The 21,396-nt window shown below is 40.2% G+C and overlaps 1 protein-coding gene and 1 non-coding gene across 15 annotated transcripts in view; both read left to right on the top strand.

The window, feature by feature from the left end:
- The first annotated feature begins 2,359 nt into the window (after positions 1 to 2,359).
- Positions 2,360 to 21,396, top strand: part of KMT2E (lysine methyltransferase 2E (inactive)) — a 94,169-nt gene continuing 75,132 nt past the window's right edge. For 9 of the 14 annotated variants that reach the window (XR_004970808.1, XM_036327580.1, XM_036327587.1 and 6 more), the window contains exon 1: positions 2,360 to 2,493. The gene's annotated coding sequence lies outside the window, so the exon portion shown is untranslated. Of the gene's footprint in view, positions 2,494 to 10,011; positions 10,266 to 17,090; positions 17,137 to 18,355; positions 18,552 to 20,205; positions 20,327 to 21,396 lie in introns of those variants that run through there. The other 5 variants (XM_036327581.1, XM_036327573.1, XM_036327575.1 and 2 more) reach the window with 4 other exon arrangements.
- LOC118666703 lies at positions 11,484 to 11,582 on the top strand. The gene has a single exon (XR_004971045.1). It is a non-coding gene; the product is annotated as a small nucleolar RNA U13 (small nucleolar RNA).

Raw genomic sequence — 21,396 nt, 5'->3', positions numbered from 1 at the left:
AAAACTATAGGTAAGAGGGAGACAGAAAGACAACATACAAGTATTGAAAACAGCCTTAAAACTTCAGATTACACTAGCAGATTTTATTCTGTATCACTAATCATGCTTAAATTTAAACAGAAAAGTAAATCCGTTGGTAACATTGAACATTCTTGTCGAATATACAGACAGGGAAGATACGGGAAAAGTACAGGTGGAATGTACAGAACGTTTGAAAGGGGCCCTCAAAATTCAGATACAGTCCTTTTTTGGGTAACTTTTATAAAATTAAAAGTGTTCCTGGGTGTTACTTATACCTGCTTCCAAACTTAGGGACTATTTTTTTATTCGGTCTGAAAAACTTTGTTTTTTCAGAAAATAATCGATACTCCTTGCGTGGTGGCCGAGGTCTAGCGGCTCCCAGGGCTCCCAGGGGATTCAAACTTCCACCTCAGGGACCTGCCACCTCCTGCTAAGGATGCTGTGCAAGCAGACGGGCCGATAACAAAACGGGGCGCCAAACCTCCTCCACCAACGCCGCCCCGCCCCGCCCCGCGACGAGCGTCCCGCCCGGCCCCCCGCTGCGGCAGCTGTTAGCCGCGCGGGGGAGGGGAAGCACGCAAACAGTCATTTCTTCCTCTTCAGGTCGCCAAAGCCACCCGCGCCCGTCTCCTCCGCCCCAGCCCTTTCCCCTCCCCGCCCCGGCCTGGGTCCCGGCCAAACCCCACAGGAATGCAGCCCAGTCACATGCGCTGCGACGGCGGTGGACGTGCCTCTCCCCCCCCCACACCCCCCGCGCCCCAAGGAGGCCCGGCGCCATCTTGCCCTGACGCAGTTACAAAAGTCATGGGAGCAATTGTGTCTCCTCGTCCGCGCCAGCGCCCCAAAGTTCCGCAGAGGCCGAGCCGGGGCCCTCACCTCGCGCAGGGACAGGAGAAAATGTCAGGGAAGAGCCTTGAGATTCCCTTCGCCACTGCGTGGGGTTCCACATCGGCGCGGCAGCAACCGACACCGCCGTCACTGCTCCCACTCTGCCTTTGCAACAGCCTCCCTCCGGGCTCTAGCCCCACCCGCTGCTGCAGCATGAAGTCATCGCTAGCCAATCACAGCGCGCCGGACAGAGCACGCCACGCACTGATTGGCTGCATGGACCGCCTCTGCCTCTCCCCACTCGGTTTACCCAGACGTTCGGGTCGCTGTGAGGCAAGGACAAGACGGGAAACCGCCATTTCGGGGAAAGACCCCCCGAAAACAAGAGCGGGAATCACCGTGCCATTTTAGAGGGGTGCGGGGTACCCATGTTTTCTTCTCTGGCCTTGTCCTTTTTTTTCTTCGAGATAACCGTCTGCCCCTCCCCCACTGAATCACCACCACACACAGGAATTCCCGCTCCCTTCCCCGCATTGTCCCTCGGCGGGGAAATCCTTCCCCGGGGCTAAGAGAAGTAGGAGGCAGCGACAGCAACTGCACCGACAGCGACGACAGCGTTTTACCCCGATACACGGTGGCAGGGAGGCGGCGCTGACGGTGGCTGTGTTTTTCTTACTGCTCCCCCCGACCTCTTCCGTTTCTCGCTCCTCCATCGAGACGGCGCTGGACTCGCCAGCTCCGCTTTTATCCTGTGCCCAGAGCCTGCGCACTGGAGCCGCCTCGGCCCCCAGTGGGTGTCATTTTACACCCCGAGTTCACCTAGCGCTGGAGGCCAGATGGGGTGGGGGGAGCGGAAGGCCGGGACGGAGCGTGGGAGAAAGTGCCCTGACTTGGGAGGGTGCTGGGAGGAGGTGGTCGTCCCCGGGGCCTGCAGGCATCATGCTCCCATCCAGTCGTGGCATGCCCAAGCTCACCGACCTCCAGACTTGAGGGCTACTCGGGGGAAAGGGGTCAAGAATCCATCCCACCAGACACGGAAACTTCCCCAAACCTTGGGTGAATTGTGGAATGCATCTTTTGTGAAAAAAGACGGAGATTCAGTCCCCCTCTCGGCCTCCAGGTGCCTGTCTTGGAGCCTCTGGAGAGGCAACAGCGGAGGGTGGCAGCCCATAAGCAAAATGGCGGCCGGCAGCTCCGTCCCCTCCCCCTCTGCCCCTGCGGAGCGGGGCGGGCAAGCCCCGTGCACTGGACGCCGCGGACGCCGCCGCCGCCGCCGCCGCCGCCGCGGCCGCCGCCGCCGTGCCGCCATTTTCCCAGAGCCAGAGGCAGTGACACTGAGCGAGCGCAGGGGGCCCGGTCGGAAACCGCGTCTGAGTTCGGGAGCGGCAGCAGAGGGGCCGTAGACACTCGGAGCAGCCTCGCCGTCGCCTCCGCGTTCCTGTGGACGGACTGCGTGCCCCCTCCCCTGGTCCTCGGTTGCCGAAGAGGCTGCGCGCTGCTGTGTGGGGAGGGGGTGTGTGGAGCCGGGTCCTGTGTCCGCAGTGGCTGCTGTCGGGGGGTCGTCTGACCGTGACGGTGTGGAGAGACTCCTTGGGGGGTCGAACAAATAACGGGGCTCGGGTGTCTGGTGTGTGAACATCACAGGTCAGTGCCTGTCGTCTCTCTGGGAGCTCACGGGGCTTGCGGGGTGGGGGGACGTGTTTGGGGGGGACCGGGGGTCCTCGCCTCTCAGTCCTTCGGTGGGGGGCAGTAGACGCTGATTCTTGGTACCTTGGTTGGGGCCGGACGCTGCTTTGGGGGACAGAATTCATCCTTTCTCTCCCCTGCCCCTAGGAAGGGAGCATTATGGCGGGTTTTAGGGCTGGGGAAGGGGAAACTGGCAGTTAAACCCCCCTGCGAGCGGCAGTGAGGGAGGGGTGCCCTCCTCCTGGGCAGGTTAGGGCTGCTCGGGGGAGCGGGGGCCTGCGGCTGGCGGAAGGGAAGGGTTTGGTCCCAGTGGTCCCAGGAGCTGCCGGCCCTCCCTCGCCTCCCTCCCCTGCATCTTGCTCAGGTGCTGAGACTCCTAGGCCTCGTTTGCTTCCATCCCTTCCCCGGCAGCCCCCGGTATAATCCCATCGTCCGCAGGGCAGGGGCTGAGGAGCGAGCGGCCTGGGTCTCTAGCTCCCTTTGTGGGGGCAGGAGACAGCTTCTCACCCTCCGCGGGGGCAGGGAAACCCGCCCCTGGGGTGGTCACCCGGGCCCCAGCCTGCTGTCTCCTCCCCCACGTCTCTGGCAGGATCGCTGTCCTCTGCTGCGCCGGAGGCTTGGGACCCACAATATGGCACATTTCAGAAAAGCTTATTTTGACCCGGGGATTGGCACAGACACTGGCAGCAGACACGGAGGAGAAACAAACGGTTCACTGTGCTGCACGGGGGAGGAGGGAGAGAAACAACAGCCCCGAGTGCTCGCTTCCCCCGGCCTTCGTTCCGCCGCGGTCCGCTCCTGCTGCCCTGCCTTCAGAACGGCACGGTGCACCTTCAGAGAGAAGGCGCTGGAGTTAGCGTTGGAGGGAACCCCGTTTTTCCCGTTGGCCCCCGTTTTGGAGATGTGACTCTCTGTCAGGTCTTTGGAGCTCTGGAAACCCTGGGCAGAATTAAGGGAGATGCATTCAGCTCTAGGCTGGAGACATCAATACCTAACTGGAAAATAGCCCGTTTTTCCCTTTAATTTCCGAGATGGGAAGTAAAAAGTGAAATTTCCCTCTTTTGTCCTTTACAGATTCTAAAAATGGCGGCCCCAGGCTGATGTTGTGGTAATCTAATCAGCGCGGGTCCTCCACACCCCATGCAGTGCGTTTGTCTGCAGCATATTACAGGCTTATTATGTTTACATGGAAAGACTGGGCTTTTTTCTTCCTTAAACTGTTAACAAGAATATGTGGACTTCACTGCAAATGACAATGCTGTGTTTTAGCTGATTGATTTTATTGGTTTTTCCTGAGAGGCAAATAAAGTGACACCACTTTGGAAAAAAAAAATAACATTCAGGTAGTAGCCTTAGAAATTTTAATGGTGAAGCTAGGTACTCTTTTAAACGTTAAAAAAAAATCCTTTGGGGACAAATAATAGCTTTGTTCGGTTTAATCCAAACATCTTTTAGTCAGTATGCTAAAGTAAATTAAAATGATTAATAAGTGTCTAAGTGCAACCTGGTTTGTATGACTAGGTGTTTTAATCTAGAGTGAAATGTTTCCCATCCAAGTCTTGACCAATTTTGTGAATTTTGGTTTTTGTACTCTCTCAGATTAATTTTTAGGGAGCTGTACAAACAAGCCCAAACCTGTTACTTCACAGGGTGTGGAGATGCTTGTTTTTCTCACTATTAAATTTTGCATCCATTTCCCCCATATATTTAATAATTCCTTAAGAATTTTCTAATTGTGTATTTTATTTAATAAAGGGAAGCTCCATGCTTTGCTGCCTTTTAATATTGTCTTATGGCACACTATCATAATTACGTAGGTAAAAAAGTATGGTTTTAGTTCATGATCCCCCTCCCCTCAACGTGCCCATTTATCTGTTATAGGATGTGAAATTTAGTCACTCCTAATAGACTTTAAATGAAAGCCACACCATAATAGGGTCTTGAATTCACTTTGTGCTAATTTCAGAATCTTATAGATGGATGCAGGAAATGAAGTGGTGTAATTTAGCTTTATTTTTTAAAGTGTGAATGATGATTTCATCTCTGTAGTGGGAGATTGATCTTTTTGACCTGAATTAAGCAGTGAGATATGAGTGGGCAATTAATGGCATTTAATGACCATTCTGATTGAGAAGTAACTGAAAGATGAGTGCCTTTTAATCCAGCAGTACTTAAAAGGGTTGGAGAGTATATTCGCTTTCATGATTCTCCTATTCTATTGTAAATTCTGCTCTAAAGTCTATACAACAGAGTAAGAGAATCATAAAGTTCATATTTGAACTAGATTGATAAGTTTCTATTCTACAAAATAATTGTAAAAATAACTGACACAGGGAGTTTCATCATGGAAGACTGAGCAATCAACCTTACTTAGAATCTCTGAAATACTTTATTATAAAGTGAATTGTTGATGGGTAGTGGGAGAGTTTGTGGAGGGGTTTGTAGTATGCTGAGTGATCATATAAGTACAAATCCTTAACTCCTGTGTAAAGATTGTGCATTTGTTTGAAGACTAAGTGATTAATAACTGTGGTTAAGAAGGTTGGTACTTTTAACTTACTATCTAATGTAGGAAATCAGTATACTCCTAGGGAGATTTGGTTTATGTAGCCATAGGAGGAAACATTGTCTATACCCAGGTTTTTCTTGATAGTGACCTTGTTTATAGACACATAAAGCATGTGGACTTAATTTAGCTTCAAACAAACAATATCAAGTTAGAAATTACTATAAAAAAAAGCTGCCTTCATTCGAATAGGTTTCTTCATACTGGCCTGCTTCATTGCTTTGGGTTTTGTTTGTTTGTTTGCTTCTTTTTGTTTTGATGTGTGGTTCCTATAAAACCAGACTGGCTTTTTTTTTTTTTTTTTTGTATATTACACTTTATTTTAAGTGGTTCCTTTATAAATAACATGGTTATCAATGTTTGTTTTTTATTACTGTACATCCCAGTTGACTAAGTTTTAAGGTAGGATTGTCGAGGCAGATTTTTAAAAGGTTAGGCATAATTTTTGTTTCCAGAGTTTTGAAACATTTGGTCCCTTGGGGGGAAACTAGTCAAATGGTCTTTGTTCTTAGGATAGCTGAGTTTGAGGGATTAGTTGTTTATCTGTTTAACTGGGTTTATAGAAAACCATAATGAATTGGAGAGCAAATTTTATTTTTAGAGACTACATTTTGATCATACTTCCCTTTTGTCGTCAGTGTGAGTTATAGGATCCCTTTGATCTGAATTTAAGTTTAGAACCTTTTACGGGGCTTCTTCATTTCCATTCAATTCTTTAGGTCTCTGATAACTCTCACAATTTTGGCTTGCCTGTCTTCCTCACAGCTTCCAGCCAGAGAATGCTTACCATATATACCACAGTAAATTTTAAGACTTCTTGGATTTAAAAATGAGGAAGTGAGGAAAAAAAGCCAATTAATAAGAGAAATTATTTCCCTTAATCCATACCTTAGTGGTCTTAGCAAAATGATAACTTATTAAATTGGTATTTATTTCTAAGAGTTAAGTATGCATCAGACCTTTAAACTTATGGTTTTATTTTTAAAACTATATTATATAAATCCTAACAACTCAGCTTCTCTGGAAGTTACTACTGGGACTTTAATGTGTACTACCCTTGTGTGTTTAAAATGTTGTATAAAATCAATTGGACTTTGAAGAGCTATTAAAAACTTCTTAAGAAATATTAGAATGGAATTTTCTTAAAAGATGTTACATTTATTTAAAAATTTAATAGTGTATAACAGCTTTTATCGTCAAAGGATTTATTCTTAGCAGATGGTAGGTGCCAATTATTTGTTGAATTTAAAGGTTTTATTTAAGTGAACACATTTACATCTCAAATATTCAGTGATCAGGGGACTGTTTCATGTCATATATTAGAATAAGTGTTAAATACTTGTATCCAGAGAGACTTTTTAATGTTGAATATAGAATTACTTTTACTTTATGATAAAATTATTTTTGTGTGTTTACTGGCAAAATATAAAGGATACTTTTTGAGATGTTGCTGTACAAAAGTTAGCTTTTAGGCTGGGTTGAAATTGGAGTGGCTCACTGTCTTTTTTTTCTTTTTTTACTGTCTCTTTTCCAATGTACACATGTTGAGAGGAGTCTCGTGTTTGTTTGTTTTTTTATTAGTGAAAGATAATGTATTACCTAAATATTTATTTAGTATGGAAGAGTAATATTTGTGGTTGAAAATTGTTTTTAAGTGCATTACATTTGAACTAGACAGTATTTAACTAAAATTTTTGCTACTGCAATCAAACAATGAGTATTTTATAAAGAGGTAGAACTTAACCAAAAGAAATATTTTTTTGTTATTGTGAACCTTTTTGCTAAGTGCTACATTTATAAATCAAATGTTGTTGACTCAGGCTAGCAATTAGATTTATTTGTGTCTTTAAGAATAAAAAGTTTTTATTAATCATTGGTAACATACGCTTTTTACTTAGAGTCAAGAGAACAGTAGTCCTATGTTTCACTTAATATGAAATCAGTTGTTTTTTCCTCATGGACAGCTCATAAATCAAATTTTATTTTTAGACGGTTTAGGGAAAGCCATTTTTGTATTTTATGTGAATTTTACAGCTTTATCGAAAATCTGATTTGGTTATTTACCTAAACTGTTTGTGATGTTGGTCATTTTGAATATAACAGATCAGTCACAGATTATTTTTAATTAAAATATTTATTTTTGCATTTTAAAACTGTCTCAAATGTGAAATCTGGGTTTGAGAAAGGACCTACATACAGATCAACATGAGAAACAGTGATTATGCAGCTTTCTTTATTCTAAACTGAAGAAGAGAGAGAATTTTGTAGCAACTATTAGATGATTGCTCAATCTAGAGTTAATCCAAAGTAATAAACATTCTTGGTCCTGAAGTTTGTTATTGAGAAAGATTATATTGAGTAATCACACCTGTGTTATAGCCAATGTGGCTGCAGCATTTAAGGTCTGATCCAATGGTAGAAAGCAAAGTAATATATTAGTGGGATTGAGTTAGTTTTGGTTTGTAGTATCTATAAGATAATTTTAAAGTAAGTTCACATAATTACATTATCTAACATTTTATCTGAGACCAGAAAATTTATAAAAATTTTATTCTATGTTGACTTGTTTTCAAAAGATATTTAAGACATTTTTTTTATTTAAAGACAAACAGAATTTTCCTTGATTTCCATTTTTTTCACTGTTGGTCCAAGGGTAAGGTAAAGCCTAGTATCAATAATGGTTTTTAGCAAAAAAATGAGGAATGATTGGTTAAAAGAATTAACCATTATCACTTAGGATAATTATCAAGAAAAAAAACCAGTTTTGCTTTTTTCAGAAATTCACATATCAGGAGACTATATATGAGAAAGATAAAATCTTCTAATACTATTTTTCCTACTTCAGAATAATAATGAAATTTAATAGTTTCTATTTTTGAGAGACCTCTTGAATTTCTTTTATGCTGCTTTATATGTTGTTTAAAGAAAGACAGTACAGAATTTGAAAACCCATTTCCTTTTCAATAGTGTGACAAAAGATAGAAGATTCTTGATGTGACTGGTGGGACTGTGCTTCAGCAGCCATAAACTAATTGGGAGGATGGTCTGATTTAATCTGCTACATACTATTCTCCAGAAGATAAGATTGTTCCATGTTTGCTTTTCTGCTTCTCTTTTAAAGGTGTATAATTGGTTGAATTGACACAGCCTTATTACATCTTACCATTAAGCCCCCACTAAAACAATATTTTTGAATTTATTGGAGTGACTGGTTAATAAAATTTATATAGGCTTCCAGTGTACAGTTTTATAATACATCATCTTTATATTGTATTGTGTGCTCATCACCCAAAGTCTAGTCTCCTTCCATCACCATTTATCTCCAATACAAAAAAATAATATTTTTGAAGCACAGACAAAAGATTAATTATTTGTCTTGCACCATTTATTTCTACTTTTCAAAAGCCTGTTGTTTCAGGGTTTGTTTGGCTATAAGGAAAAGAAATCAGCCCCAACTAGCTTAAATAAAAGATTTGTTATAAAGCTATAGGGAATTCTCACAGAACTTATTTAAGGAAAGTACAATTGGGCCTCACAGGAATTGAGAAGGGGTCAGAGAGCCACTATTCTCCACCTTGATCCTTCTAATTAGCTGTGACTGGATGGGGTAGGGTGAGTATGTTGTGTGTGTGTGGAGGGCGGAGAGCAAGAGAGGGACACTTCTAATTCATCTGAAAACAATTGCCTTTTTTCACAGATGTATTTGAGAGGGCCTCCGAAAACTAATTGAAATCAAACCAATGAATGAATCCTCTATAATAATAAAAGGGTAATATGCTAATTAGACCGGACGTCATTCCGGAGGTCCTTCCTGATGAAGCCGGGGCTGGGGAAAGCCAGCCTGTCCCGGGTGCTGGAGGGAAGCTGGTGCTGGAAGTGGGAGGTGGGAGGGCAGGGGTGGTGTGGGAGGCCTACTCTTGGAGGAATTTTCATGCACTGGGCCTCTAGTACACACACACACACACACACACACACACACACACACACGGAATGATTTTAAAATAACCCAGGTTTTTTAATTTAATTTTTCATTTTGAAATAACTTCAAACTTAATAGAAAAGTTACATGAATAGTACAAAACTTCTTTATACCCTTACAGATCTCCTGATTTTTAACATTTTGTCATATTTGCTTTATTATTCTCTCTCATATATGTATACGTGTATGTATATATATGTATGTATATGTAAATTTTTTCTGAGCCATTTGAGAGTATATTGCACATATCATGCCCTCTTACAATCTTTAATACTTAAGTACTGTATCCATTTCCTAAGAATAAATATCTTTTCTTTAGGTTACCAGAGTGGTTATATTCAGGAAATTTAGTATTGATGTAGTATTTAAACTACAACATTTTAATATTGTCCATAGTCCGTTTTCATCAGTTGTCCCAATTATGCTCTTTATTAGCTTTTTTTTCCTTTCCCTGATATACTCGCGGCCAGTGGTCGGCAAACTGCGGCTCGCGAGCCACATGCGGCTCTTTGGCCCCTTGAGTATGGCTCTTTCACAAAATACCACGTGCGGGCGTGCATGTACAGTGCAATTGAAACTTCGTGGCCCATAGTGCAGAAGTCGGTATTTTGTGGAAGAGCCACACTCAAGGGGCCAAAGAGCCGCGTGTGGCTCGCGAGCCGCAGTTTGCCGACCACTGCCTGACTAGCCACTCCAAGATCACAGGTTGTATTTAATTCTCAGGTCTCTAGTCTCTAATCTGGAAGAGTTCCTCAGTCTTTATCTTTTGTAACATTGGCAGACTAGTTATTTATAAGTGCCCCTCATTTTGGGTTTGTTTAAGATTTCTTCATGATTAGATTCAGATTTTGCATTTTTGACTGGAATACTAGATAAGTAATATGTGTTTTTCTATCATCTGGAGACACTTGATGCCTTTTTTTTTTTTTTTTACACCTTAACCAGGAAGTTTATTTTGATTGCTTAGTTAAGGTGTTAAGTAGTTTCTCCATTGTATAGTTAGTGTTTGTCATTTTGTCATGGTTAAGTAACTTGTGGAGAGATATTTTGAAATTGTGTAAATATTCTGTTCCTCATCAGACCGTCCTCTCAGAGACTTAGCATCTATTGATGATTCTTTCCTGAATAAATTTTTCCTGTGGTGATTGTGAATAGGACATGGTTTTTGCAGTGGTTTCTTTCCAGGTAATTGGAATTGTGGAAGTTTTACTTTCTTTTCTCTTCAGTTTTTTCTGTAATGCATATGGGTTGCTTGTGTAATCACAACAGATAAAAGAAAATTTGAGGGGGGGGGAAGTATTGATAATTTAGATAGTATCAAATAGTATTTCTGCATGGCTTTCTACACAAATGGGATTTATAATAGTTTCTTGAATGCTGGTCTTACTTGAAATCCAGAACACAGAAATTAAGTATTTAGACTGTTAAGTTATTTTTTTAATGATGTAGTTCTAATTCCTCATTTAGTTTTCAGAATTACTGCTAAATGAGCCCTGAGTTACACTTGTTTAGATTTATGATTTGCTACTAATGCTAGTAGTTTGACTTTTTAGACAAAGCTGAAAATAAGTATTTTAATTCTGGTGCTATTCCCCTTCCTTCATTAAAAACTTAAGGTAATTTTTTTTAAAATAAAATACACTTTTCTGAAATGATTGAGACAGGTGTTTGTTTTTTGTTTTTGTTACTCCTTACCTGAGGATAATTTTCCATTATTTATTTATTTATTTATTTATTTTTAGAGAGAATGGAAAGGAGGGGGAGAAACAGTGATGTGAGAGAGACACATCAATTGGTTGCCTCCTGCACACGCTCTGACCAGGGCCAGGGATCAAGCCTGCAACCGTGGTATATGCCCTTGACCAAAGTCGAACCCAGGACGCTTCTGTCTGAGGGCCCACACTCTATCCACTGAACCAAACTGGCTAGGGCGAGACAGGTGTTTTTGTTTGTTTGTTTTTAATATATATGCAAGACATTACTTTTTAAAAAGGGGTTGTTAAGGTGGTACGTTGAATACAGCAGAGCATCAAACATCTATTACTCTTACTTAGGACAAAGCATTGTATGTTTATTGAAACTTGTATATAAAGAAATACATACCCATTGGAGAAAAGTTAGGGACAAGAAAGGGACAAGAAACAAGGAAAACACTTATTTAGATTTTAATTATGTTATAATGATACTTTCATCAATTTGGGACATTTCTTTCAGTAATAGCAAAGTATTAGTAGTTAATTTGGATGTAATTTGAATTTTATACTGATTCAGGCCCTGGGTAACATATTGAATAAAAATTATTAGTTTAATTTCTTTGGAAATTTTCAGAGACTAGGAGAAGAAAATTTTGAGAATTGTGAATACTTGTAGAGTAGAGATTATAGTCTCTCAAATTTAAAATGGATTCTTCTGCAGTTCATAAATGTGATGATTGGGTATTTATGCTCTTCTGTGAGATGTGCCTCCCTTAAACCTAGTTATGACCTTGTTACCTGTCTGAAGTGGGGAAAACAAATTTAAAGATGTTTTTGTGAGAAAATTAAGATAAGCATATTTCAGAATAGTGAGTATTATGATACAGCAGATTCTTAGCATTATGTAGGTGCTTAAATTGGTTTAAAAGTGCCGAGACCGGTTTGGCTCAGTGGATAGAGCATCGGCTTGTGGACTGAAAGGTCCCGGGTTCGATTCCGGTCAAGGGCATGTGCCTGGGTTGCGGGCACATCCCCGGTGGGAGATGTGCAGGAGGCGGCTGATCGATGTTCCTCTCTCATTGATGTTTCTGACTCTCTATCTCTCTCCCTTCCTCTCTGTGGAAAATCAATGGGGTATGTTAAAAAAAAAAAAAATTGGTTTAAAACTTAGTTGAATCACCCTAGCTGGTTTGTCTCAATGGATAGAGTGTTAGCCTGCAGACTGAAGGGTCCCGGGTTCGATTCCAGTCGAGGGCACATTCCTGGGGCTGAGGGCTCCATCCCCAGTGTGAAGTGGTCAGGAGGCAGCCAATCAACGATTCTCTCATCATTGATGTTTCTATCCCTCCTTCCCTCTCTGAAATCAATAAAAATTATTTAAATAAAACTTAGTTGATTCAACTGTATTTGTCTTTAGAGAATGAAAGTTCAGTTTGTAGGACTGCCAAATCTCATCCATTGTTTCTTTTTTTTAAAAAAAGTATTGGGTGAAAGGTGCAAAAACAAATCCCATGATGAAGTAGAGAATTTTCTTTTTATGCCAGAACTTGTGTCTTGGACATGGAAAGTAGCACCCTGTTAAGTGAAATGGAAAAACTAGAGTCAGAATTGATTTATGAGATTTTTCCCCCCCAAAAAATGTTTTTATTGATTTGAGAGAGAGAGAGAGAGAGAGATCCATTAGTGTGATAGAGAAATATCAGCCAGTTGCTCCCATATGCACCCCGACTGGGATCGAAACTGCAACCTGGGTATGTGGCCTGACTGGGAATTGAACCAGCAATCTTTTGGTGCATGGGATAATGCTCAACCAACTGAGCCATATTAACCAGGGCTTTTGAGATCTTTTAGTTAAATACTTCTCATTGTGGGACATGTATTATTTACATGGAGTGCTTATTAAAAATGAACATTCTTGGGCCCCCATTCCACACCTGCATAATCACATCTAGTGGGGTCTTGAATTGGTATTTTAGTCTCAGCTGATTTTTATACTGTTCCAGCTCTTTCCTTTTATGCTACAAGTAGATTAAGCCCCAGGGAAGTTAAATAAATTTCCCAAGGTTGTGTAGTTAGAAAGTGGTTGGTTGAGGATTAAAATTTAGGTACTGCTAGTTGGTATTTTATACTTTTCTAAGAAACCATGTTGACTCTCCTCTTGAGACACTATTTTTTTTTTTTTTTTAAATATATTTTATTGATTTTTTACAGAGAGGAAGGGAGAGAGACAGAGAGTTAGAAACATTGATGAGAGAGAAACATCGATCAGCTGCCTCCTGCACATCTCCCACTGGGGATGTGCCCGCAACCCAGGTACATGCCCTGACCGGAATCGAACCCGGGACCCCTCAGTCCGCAGGCCAACGCTCTATCCACTGAGCCAAACCGGCCTCGGCGAGACACTATTTTTGGATTTTCTGAATAAGGAAACACTGATCTTTGTGCAATATCATGCGATAGACCATATATATTTAGTGCTTGTGTACATCCCAGTTTAAGATGATCTGATCTACTGGTTTCCACAACCCATGTGCTGTTTGGTTAAAGTCTTGGATTGGAATTATAGCAATACAAATTGGATCAAGTTGTGGTGAGCCTTGAATGCTAGGAGAAGAGTATGGACTCTGGGAAAACTACTGAAAAATCTGCTTCAGGGAGTGATATACTGTGACATGATAATCCTGCCCCTCCCCCCATTTCTTAAGATTATGAAAGTAATTACAAGAATTTACTAAAAAAACTCAAACAGTACTTTAGAGGCAGTATTGCAAAGAGCTTAAGAGTAGAAACTGTAGGACCACAGTGCTTTGGTTTGACTGCACTCAAATCAGGTTGCACTGCTGTGTGACCTTGGGCAAGTTACTGAACTTTATGTGCCTTAGTTTTTTGATCTACAAAATGGAGATGATAATAAAGTCTTCCTTACAGAGTTTTTTGAAAATTCAGCTAGTTAATTTGTGTAAAATTTGTAGAGCTGTAGTTGTTTCTGGAAAAAAGTGAGTCTCTGATTCTCATCCCTAATGTTTCTCAGATGCTGGGTGTTAGGTCTGATCAAATAATTGAATCGATACCCCCTCCCCTGAGAAGCAGACCTTTAGATCATTTTGCAACAACATTCCCTTTTGCTTAGACCACATTTCACTTGCTAAGACCATTATCTTTTTCCTCCGGACTTTCCCAGGATCTGGACAGCCCAGAGAGTTCCCCAAAAACCTTCTCATCCTTGTGTGCTGGCGCCATTTTGGGGCTCAGCCCATCTAGTTTTGTAGATGATGTAATAAACATAAAATTCTTACCACTTTTGGCTTTGTGCGTACCTCCTTCGGTGACCCTGGCACTGAGGTGATCTCTATTTATAGTATTTATATATTTTTCCTATAGTGCTTTATGTAGATACTGTAGAAGTTCCTTACCCTTCATTTAACCAAACTACAGGACTAATATTCCTTTAAAAAAATTTTTGTTATTGATTTCAGAGAGGAAGGGAGAGAGAGATAGAAGCATCAACTATGAGAGCGCTCCACACGGGATCGAGCCTGTAACCTGGGCTATATGCCCTGACAGAATTGAACCATGATCTCCTGCTTCATAGGTTGACGCTCAACCACTGAGCCATGCTGGCCGGGCTCAATATTCCTTCTTTTAAAAATACTAATGCCTGCCCTGGCTAGTGTGGCTCAGTTGGTTGGAGCGGGTTTGATTCCTGGTCAGGGTACATACCTAGGTTTTGGGTTTGATGCCTGGCTCCAGGATTTAAAAAAACAAAACACCCACAAATACCCATTGCATGTTGAATGATGCAAACTAATCTTTGCTGTTCCCACTGTTGAATAGAATGCTTATAGAAGTCATATGATTGTTCCTAAATTGACTTATCCTATTGTACTTATATTGTGTTTATATTATTTAATTAGATATTACATAAACCAATGGTATGAGTGTGAAGAGAGAATTGTTTAAATAAAAATGAAGTTAAATGCTTTGGGAAACTAAATAAATTAATTACTGAAGAAAATTGTTGTTGTTAAGTATCTGTAAGCTTCTGGTCAGATGGCAGTTTAGGGATATTGTGATTCATGGTATTAGGTAAAGTATTTAGCCCTGGCACTTAATAAATGGTGGCTTTTTTTTTTTTTAAGTTAGATATGGGTAAGATAGCTAAAAGATTATGGGGAAAAATAATAAAAATCTGGAAGGAAGTCTGCATTCACATTACTCTACAAGTGTCTAATTGATTGTCTGCCTTGAAATACTCTAAAACCAAAAATCATAATTTTTTTATGATTCTTTGTTAACTGTTTAATGAACTCACATATTCCTAGCTCCTATTTTTAATATGTAAATTTCTATTTTTTTTTTAAACTAAAAGGGGATGGATCCTTTGATATTCTGTAACTGTCTTTTTCATTTAGTATTTTGGGAATCTGAAAATTCTTTTGTAAAATCTGACTCTGGTTTGTCTAGTGGGGACCATATCTAGATGAAATGACAGGTTTTATTTGGAATCTAACAGATACATTCAAGTGTCAAGGTTCAATAACTTTTGCTATCTTGTGAGATTTAAATTGTTCTCTTCTTTTGGACCATTCTAACTCTAATAATATAAACTAGATTCATTTACTGACAAATAGTTAAATGCCCTCTATGTGAAAGTATCATGGTAGCTACTAATTTTGGCTTGCTGATTTTGCATGTACTTCCTAAGTGAAGTAACTGATGACTGTGTTGGCTAATATCTCTAAACTAGAGGCCCAGTGCACGAATTCGTGCACTGGTGCAGTCTGGCTGGCCCACCCTGTTTGGGGTTGATTGGGCTGGGCTGGCTGGGGAGAGGGGACATGGGAGGCTGGCCGGCTGGTGGGGAGTTCCAGGGCATGTCCAGCCCGTCTCACTCAGTCCTGATCAGTCGGACCCCAGAAGCAAGCTAACCTATCGGTCAACTATCTGCCCCCTGGTGATTAGTGCATGTCATAGCAAGTGGTTGAGCGGCCTTAGCATATCATTAGCATAGTAACACTTTGATTGATTGAATGGCTAACTGGACAACTGGACATTTAGCATATTAGGCTTTTACTATATAGGATCAGTTTGTAGAGTTTTTAAATTTTAGCCTATAATTGTTTGGTGTATTATAACCTAGTTGCTATATGTTAGTAGTAACCTATTATACAGTGATGCAGTAATTGCTTAATTTTGAATTCCAAGTTAATACTGGTAATTTTAACTTGGAATTCCAAAGTATTATGGAAATGGCATGATTGTGCCAAAACACAAAAGTTCTTTGTGTAATTACTTTCAGAATACAAATCTGAGATACTGTGATATTTATTCTTTAAGTTTAATCTAGAGTGATGGTTGATATTTAAAAAGAAATTTCTTCTGATACAGCCTAAACTTATCACTTACAGGGAGTTAAAAGTTTACACCTCTTACCTCCTAAAGTAAATGGTTCATTAAGGATTTGGGGGAAAGTATTTAATAAGAGTGGCTAGTTAGCTCAGTACATGTTGATTATTTTTTTTATTAACACATAACCTCTTCATAGAAAGTTCTTTAAATGAAGTTTGAAAGTGAAAGAGGGTGTAAGCTTCTCTCATAACAGATATATCGGTCACTTATAGCACTCATTGTAATTACTAACTTCATTCTTGATATTTTTCCTTTTATTGTAAATTTTCTCAGTGATTATATGCCTTGTGCAAGATAGGCTACTTTAAAAGCCTGTTTTCAACAAGATGCAAAATAAGTTAATGAACTTCCAGATTTTTGTTTTTTTATTTATATTAATATATAAAGAGGAAGAAGTGATCTTTGAATACTATAAGTCTTGTAATTAAAGGATTGGGGAAAATGCTGTAGAAGTAAATGGTTTAAACCAGTGGTTCTCAACCTTCCTAATGCCGCGACCCTTTAATACAGTTCCTCACGTTATGGTGACCCCCAATTTCATTCTTACAAATTGAACATAATTAAAGCATAGTGATTAATCACAAAAACAATATGTAATTATATATGTGTTTTCCGATGGTCTTAGGCGACCCCCAAAGAGGTCGCGACCCACAGGTTGAGAACCGCTGCTTTAATACAGTTCCTCATGTTGTGGTGACCCTAACCATAAAATTATTTTCGTTGCTACTTCATAACTGTAATTTTGCTAGTTATGAATCGTAATGTAAATATCTGATATGCAGGATGTATTTTCATTGTTACAAATTGAACATAATTAAAGCATAGTGATTCATCACAAAAATAATATGTACTTATATATGTGTTTTTCGATGGTCTTAGGCGACCCCTGTGAAAGGGTCGTTCGACCTCCAAAGGGGCCGCGACCCACAGGTTGAGAACCGCTGTCTTAGAAGGTAAGAAGGAATTAGAGGCAGGGTATAGAGCAGTGGTTCTCAACCTTGGCTGCACATTAGAATCACCTGGGAATATTTTTAAAATCCTGATCTGGGCCTCGACCTCCGGAAATTCTGTTTCTTTCTTATGGGGTGGAGCCACAACATTAGTAACAAAGAAACAGAATTTCCGGAGGATGAGGCCCAGAAATCAGGATTTTAAAAAGATTCCCAGGTGATTCTAATGTGCAGCCAAGGTTGAGAACCACTGGTATAGAGGAATGTTTTAATCAAAGGATTACCCTCTTCATCCCCCAAGTATAGCTATACCTGGCTATGGGAGGGACCCCTTACTGTGGGATTAATGGAATCTACATGTGGCCCGGCCTCCCTAATGTCATTTACATTGAATGGGTATGAAGTCTGACAATGGCTTGTAGAACAGAGTATGAGCCCTAGCTGTTGGCTAGAAATGTCCTTAATAAACATCCTTATTTTTTTTTTTTTTTAAAAAAAGACTAATTCTAGGCAAGGTAATAACAATACAGAACTCATTAATCAAAGGCAGTTACTTAAGAAGACTACTCCACCCTTGATTAATTAGATTGCCCTGGCCTACCTCATTTAAATGCTTTACAAGCAACTTAATTTCATTAGCTTATTCCCTAGCACCTAGAACAGTAGCCAGAACATAGTATATGCTCAATAAATATGAAATAATAGAATAGTTGCCACAATTGGGTGGTGGTGGTGGTGGTGCTTAAATAACACTCAAGATTTCTTATAATATTTGGAGACAAGGTACTCAGAACTTAATGGTGATAAGCTGGAAGGGTTATTGATTGTTAGAAATTATTCAGATAATGAAGATGATAGTGGGGGCCATGAAAACTGAGGAAGAATGAATCTGAAACACTTGGGAAGGCACAGAAGACTTGGATAACCAAATATAATAGGAGACTAGATAAAAAGTAGGATTAAAAAAAGAACTGGGGTACTAATGGGTCCAAATAAGAAATGGAATGGAAGAAGTTGTGTGGAAAAGATTCAGTTTGAAGTTTGATTTTAGGGCACATACCTAGGTTACAGGTTCCATCTCTAGTCTGGGGAGAGGGGGGGTGTGAGTAAGGAAGGCAACCAATGTGATGTTTCTCTCTAACATCGATATTTTCTCCTCCCCTCCCCTCCTATCCCTTCCCCTCCTCTCCTCTCTCCCCCCACCCTCTCCCTCCCTCTCAAGTTAATAAAAAACATATCCTTGGATGAGGATTTAAAAAAACAACAACAAAAAAACCAAGATGGATGGAGAGTAATACTGGGGAGGATTGTGCCTTGAGGGCCAGCCACATTTTAGCATAATAAGGGAAAGGGAAGCAATAAGAAAAAAAAACAAAGTTTCCAGAAGGAAATCAATCACTAACATTCTTCAGTGGCAGGTATTTTGTTTTGTATTGTTTTGTTTTTAAGCGGTATCTTAGCCACTATGGGCTTTGAGAGCTAACATGTAAACTATCTTAGTGCTTACTGTAGGGTGAAGTAGATGATTTAATTGTGAAAGTTATGTATCTAACAGCTGATTCAAAATAATGTGTCAAAAATATAAACTAGTGGTTAAAAAACATACATTTTTTTGGAGGTTACAAAGAGAAGAGATTAGTAGGGGGATAAGTTTTACAGCTAGAACAGTTTTTTTAGTTAACCTGGTCAGATTTTTGTTTATAGATGAGGAAACAGTCCTCGGGAGGTTGATCTACTAGAGACCTCAAAAGCTAGTTTTGTGATAGAGATGTTTTAAGTTGGGAAGTTGAGAAGGCTTCAAGGAAGCACTGTTATTTAAATGATCCTTGAAGATTTAATGAGATACTTATTTGGTGGGATGGATATAAATAAAGAAAAATAACTTTATAAAATTTGAAGGGGATGAGCAAGGACATGCCAACAATAGGAAAGAGACTGGCATAATTTATATATTGTAATGTTAGTATGGAATAAGGTAACCTGGTAAGTTCCAAGATTAGGAACTTGACTGTAAGTACTATGAGCTACTATGCTTTTTTGAAGAGGTCAAAGTTAGGAAACTAGTGGGTTTTGAAGTATATTTTGTTTAATGTTTAAGTAATTGTTCTAGAATAGAGCACTGGAGTGAATGTCCTCTCCCACTTCCCCCCGCTCTCTTTTTTTTTGAGATAAGACATCTGTGTCACAGCCCAGACCTACTAAATCAGTATCTCTGGGGTGAGGCTTAAGAATATGTCATTTTCTTTTATATCTATTGATTTCAGAGAGAAAGGCAGAGGGAAAGAGATAGAAACATCAATGATGAGAATCATTGATCGGCTGCCTCCTGCGCGCCCCACACTGGGGATCAAGCCTGCAACCCAGGCATGTTCCCTTGACTGGAATCGAACCTGGGTCGGGCTGATTGATGCTCTGTCTACTGAGCCAAACCACCTAAGGCAGGAATATGTCATTTTCAACTGCCAACCCCAGATATATGAAAAGTAGCAGTTTGTGGTTCTGTGTTTGAGAACCACTGGTTTAAAGGTCAAGTGAAAATAGGGAGAATTACAACAGACTTTAACACTTCTTTTATTATTCTGGTAGACTAGGTCTGAGATAAAATGTAGATGGATCAGAAAGGTTTGTTCAATTCCTGTTAATTGGAGTTGGTGCCCATTATTTTTATTATTTAAAATGTGTTTTTATTGATTTTAGGGAGAGAGAAGCATTAGTGTGAGAAACATCGGCTGCCTCCTACACCGCCCCTACTGGGGGATGGACCCTGTAACCCAGTCATGTGCCCTACCCAGAATGGAACCTGAGATCTCTGGATGCTTGGGATGATGCTCAACCAACTGAGCCACACAAACTAGGCTCTATTATAAAAGAAATGATTCAAAATAGTGATATGCCTGGCCGGTGTTGCTCAGTGGTTTAGCATCGACTCATGAACCAAGAGGTTGCGTGGGTTGCAGGCTGATCCCCAGTAGGGGGTGTGCAGGACCAGCCGATGTATGTTTGTCTCTCATCGATGTTTATCTCTCTATCCCTCTCCTTTCCTCTCTCTCTAAAAAAAAAAAAAAAAAAAAGGATGCCTTATCTGATGGAATACTTCTTTGAATGCTAAAAGAATAAAGCAAGCAAGCCCTAGTTGGTTTGGTTCAGTGGATAGAGCATTGGCCTGAGGACTGAAGCCCAGTTGGCGCTTATGGTAGGCAACCAATCGACGTTTCTTGTTCTGTCTCTCCCCTTCCCTCCTACTCTCTCTAAAAATCAATAGAAAAAAAATATCCTCGGGTGAGGATTAACAAAACAAAAAATAAAAACAAGAATGAACCAACTTAATAATCTAGTAGTATATAAAATATATATGCGATGCCCCCCTCGTGGGGCTCAGTGGATTGAGCATTGGTCCCTCTGGTTCATTTCCCGGTCTATGTGCTTGGTTTATGTGCTGTGGGCTCCATCCCCAGTAGGGGGCATGCAGGAGGCAGCTGATTGATGTTTATTATTGCTGTTTCTATCTCTCAAAAAAAAAATCAATAAAAATGTAATTAATGTAATTTATGTATCTATACGTGTGATTAAAAGAAATGCAGGAGCTTTGTTGTTATGTTTGATTTTTAATTACAACAAACTTTAACACTTCTTTTTGGAAGAGTATTGTTTTCTTCCTTTGGACAAATGGAATTTACAAATGAAATTAATTTCTTACGTTACATGTTGAGTCAGTAATTATTTTCTTTTAGCCTGTGATATTTCAAACTATTCTCCAGAAAGCCTTAGGGTTTTCATGCAACTTAACTGGTATGTGGATGATATACTGATACGCAAGCAGGAACATACCCTTACAACCCTGTTTAACCACAGACAGAAAAATATGTCATAGCAAATATGAGGAACAAATGCCTACTGTGCCCATTAGCAGACATTACTTGTGGCCTTCTCTCATTATACCTGGCTGTGGCCTCCTTAACACAACACATCATGTTGACACTAGCAATCACTGAGAAAACTATAGGAGATTAAAACAATTTTTTTTATTCTAGAACAAAATAGGTGCTTAGATTTCTGTGTACAATTTGATCTGTAGGAAAGTTTCTGTCAATACTCAAAATTTGAAGGTCACCATTTTAATGCAATTTATAAAATTAAAATTAAATGTATTTTTGAGGTAATTATAGATTCACATGCAGTTGTAATTCTATGTACCCTTTACCCAGAGAAATTCTGTGTACCCTTTACCCAGTTTTCCTCAATGATGATAGCATCTTGTAAAGC

The sequence above is a fragment of the Myotis myotis genome, unplaced genomic scaffold, assembly GCF_014108235.1.
Source record: "Myotis myotis isolate mMyoMyo1 unplaced genomic scaffold, mMyoMyo1.p scaffold_m19_p_11, whole genome shotgun sequence".
Classification (NCBI taxonomy): Eukaryota; Metazoa; Chordata; class Mammalia; order Chiroptera; family Vespertilionidae; genus Myotis; species Myotis myotis.
Note: the sequence above shows the minus strand (reverse complement) of the source record. Positions and strands in the feature narration are given on the sequence as shown.